Source organism: Nicotiana tomentosiformis, chromosome 4, assembly GCF_000390325.3.
Source record: "Nicotiana tomentosiformis chromosome 4, ASM39032v3, whole genome shotgun sequence".
Classification (NCBI taxonomy): Eukaryota; Viridiplantae; Streptophyta; class Magnoliopsida; order Solanales; family Solanaceae; genus Nicotiana; species Nicotiana tomentosiformis.
Window position 1 is genome coordinate 18,253,484 of NC_090815.1, and position 4,128 is coordinate 18,257,611.

Consider the following 4,128-nt stretch of genomic DNA (forward strand, 5'->3'; position numbering starts at 1 on the left):
TGACCCCTGCCTCTAGCTGGCTGAGCAGGTGGTGCAACAATTGATACCGGAACCATGGCACGAGAACTCTAATGTTGTGAGCTGCCCGTTGCCCGAGGGAAAAATCTAGCAATGTGCCTTGGATCACCACAAGTATAACATAACTTCGGCTGCTGTGACTGCTGACCCTGAAACTGACCCTGTCAACCTGAATAACCACCCTGATAACTCTAAAGTGGAGGTGTACTAGTAGAAGCTGGTGGTGCACTGTAGGCTAGCTGGTCGGAATAATGCATCTGAAGGCCGCATGAAAAGAAATTTCACTCCCAGTCTCCTTAGCCATCTGTAATCTGATAGGCTGAGCAAGTCCATCAATAAACCTCCTCACCCTCTCTCTCTCGGTGGGAAGCAGAAGAGTAGCATGACGGGCGAAATCCACAAAACGGGTCTCATATTGAGTAACAACCATACTGCCCTGCTGGAGTCGCTCAAACTGGCGGGGACACTCCTCTCTTATGATAGGCAGAAATTTCTCTATGAAGAGCTGAGAGAACTAGTCCCAAGTAAGAGCATGCGACCCAACTGGTCTGGTCAACAAGTAATCTCTCCACCATTTTTTGGCAGAACCATTCATCTGAAATGCAGCAAAATCGACCCCATTGGTCTCCACAATACCCATGTTCCGTAAAACCTCATGACAGTTGTCAAGATACTCCTGGGATCCTCTGAAGGAGGACCACTGAAGTGAACAGGAAAGAGCTTGATAAACCTTTCCAATCTCCATAAATCCTCATAAGACATAGCTAGCCCATCTCCGACCTGTGCCACAATAACTGGCTGAGATGCTGGAGTCTGATACTGGGGAGTTATCTGCTCCAGAGCGGGAGTGGTAGGAGTCTGGGCTCCTCCTCCAGCCTGAGAGACTGCTGGTGCCATAGAAAATGCGCCAGTCTGGGCCACACTCTCCATAAGGCCCACCAAACGGACCAAAGCGTCCTGAAGTTCTGGGGTAGCAATGAACCCTTCCGAAACCTGAGCTGGTCCGGCAGAAACAGTCTGGGCTGGAACCTCCTCGTCAAGCTCTAGCTGAGGCTCCACTACTGGGGCTGACGCTCGGGACCTAGGCTGAGCCCTGTCCCTGCCTCTGGCACGGCCTCGACCTCTGCCCCGTATAAGAGCTGTCACTGGAGGCTCTGGCTGCTGTTCAGTTGAGGAAGCGGTACGTATTCTCGCTATCTACGAGAGAATAAGAGTAGAAGAGTTCAATCAGCATTGAGAAAGCAAAATTGCACGACAGAGAAAAATAGAAGTGAAACTTGTTCCTAAACTTCATAGCCTCTGGAAGATAAGAAAAGACGTCTCTGTACCGATCCTCCAGACTCTACTAAGCTTGCTCATGAATCGTGAGACCTAAGAAACCTAGGGCGATGATACCAACTGTCACGACCCGAAATTTCCCACTGACGGGATCGTGATGGCGCCTAACATTTCACTTGCAAGGAAAGCCAACGTTAGAAAATCGTTAAACCAATTCCTTAATTGTATTCTGTAAATAACAATAATTAACTAAGATGAAATATAATAAGTGTGTAATATCATAAAACTGTATTAATTACTACTACCCGGATCTAGAGTCACAATTCACGAGCATTCTAGAATTTACTACAAGTAATAGTCTGAAAGAAAATACAACTGTCTCAATGAAAGAAAACAGTAGGACATAAAAGATAGACGGGGACTTCAAGGTCTATGAACGCCGACAGATCTACCTTGAGTCTCCGGACAACGAACCAATAGAAAATCTTGATCAACCTGAGTCGGTATCAAAATCTATACACAAAGTGCAGAGTGCAGCATCAGTACAACCGACACCCTGTACTGGTAAGTATCGAACCTAACCTTGGCAAAGAAGTGACGGGGCTAGGACAAGACACCCACATATAACCTGAACAATATAATCATGCTAGAGGCAACAACAATAAGTAAAGCAATAAATGCAGAAATAATGGGAGGGGAACATACAGTGGGGGAATACAACATAAAGAGTGAGTATAATGAAAAGACATAATTAAAGCGGAAATCTTTTAACGAATTAAGCAATTAAGACAGCAAGGAAAATTGCACGGCATCACCCTTCGTGATTTTACTCTCAACCTCACCAAATAACAAATAAAACTGCACGGCATCACCCTTCGTGCTTTTACTCTCTTCCTCACAATTTAAATAAATTATACACGGCATCACCCTTCATGCTTTACACTCTTTCGCACAATATCATTAAATTATGCACGGCATCACCCTTCGTGCTTTACACTCTTCCTCACAATATAATTAAATTATGCACGGTATCACCCTTTGTGCTTTACACTATTTCTTACATTTCACAGAATCAATAACAACGGATAGAGAGAAGCTTCACAAGAAATCAATATTTCATAAATGATTACTTTCATAATTTAACATCTCAACCTCGAATCAATATTCGCAATTTTATCGTCCTTGGTGGAACCGGATACACGTCTTCCAACATTTCAACAACAGCAATAAGCATGGATAACAAGATTTAAGACTACAAATTTGCCAGAAATGGAATTTCACTCGTATGCTATGACTCGACCACAACATATAGATGCTCGTCACCTCAACTATATGTCGTATTCAACAACAAAACATGTAGCAAATACTCACACAATACCTATTCCCTCAAGCCAAAGTTAGACACCACACTTACCTCGCTCCGAAGGCCACTTAATTCTCAATCACAGCTTTTCCTTTGGAATTCACCTCTAAACCACTCGTATCTATTCAAAAATGACTCATTAATATCAAATATTGCTAAAGGAATTAATTATATTTCATAAATTAAATTTCCAAAATTTTCCTCCAAAAACTCGAAAAAATCGACCCCGGGCCCGTTTGGTCAAAACCCGAGGTTCGGACCAAAATCCTCTTACCCATTCTCCCCCGAGCCCGAATATGTAATAAATTTTTGAATACGACCCCGAATTGAGGTCTAAATCCCCAAATTCTCAAAATTCCTAGTTTCTATCCTAACCCCTAATTCTACCATGAAATCCAAGATTTTTAGGTTGAATTCCAGTAAAATAAAGTAAAAGATTGAAAGACACGAGTTAAAGAACACTTACATATAATTAGGGGAAGAAAATGTCTTTGAAAAATCGCCCTAGGCCTCCTATCCTTTTGAAAACGAGAAGACAAATGGATGGAGTCCGAATTAAATGCTCACTGCCCAACGACCTTCTCACCTGCGGTGATTTGGTCGCACCTGCGCATCCGCATGTGCGGACAGGATGTGCGCTTCTGCGGTAAGGGACTGGGCCAACTAGGGCCGCACTTGCTGACAGGGTTCCGCTTCTGCGGTTCCGCTCCTGCAGAGAAAAGTCTGCATCTGCGAAAAAAATGAAGTCCAGGCCTGGGTCGCATATGTGGGCTTTCGCTCACACCTGCGACCAAAGGCTCGTAGGTGCGGGCACACCAGATATGGTGCACCAGCAGCCTTGTTGAGGTTTAAACTCAACTCGCACATCGCCCGCATGGCACCCGCGCCATCGGGGCTCCAAACCAAACATGCACGTAAGTCTAAAAATATCATACGGACCTGCTCGAGCGATCAAATCGCCAAAATATCACCTAGAACTCTAAATTTAGCACCAAATCAAATGAAATTCTCAAGAACACTTTAAAATTTCTGTCTTCTCAACTGAACGTCTGAATCACGTCAAATCAACTCCGTTTCTCACCAAATTTCACATACATGTCTTAAGTAATAATGAACCTGTACCGGGCTCCGAAACCAAAATACGGACCCGATACTAACAATGCCAAATATCAATCAATTCATAAAAATAAATAATTTCAAAACTTTTAATTTTTATCAAAAATTCATAAATCAAGCTAGGGACCTCCGAATTCGATTCCGGGCATATGCCGAGGTCCCATAATTCTATATGGACCTACCGGGACCGTCATAGCACGGATCCGGGCCTGTTTACCAAAGATGTTGACCGAAGTCAACTATAATCAACTTTTAAGGCAAAAAATCTTATTTTCATTAGTTTTCAACATAAAAGCTTTTCGGAAACCTGTCCGGACTGCGCACGCAAATCAAGGAGGGTAAAAATAAAAATT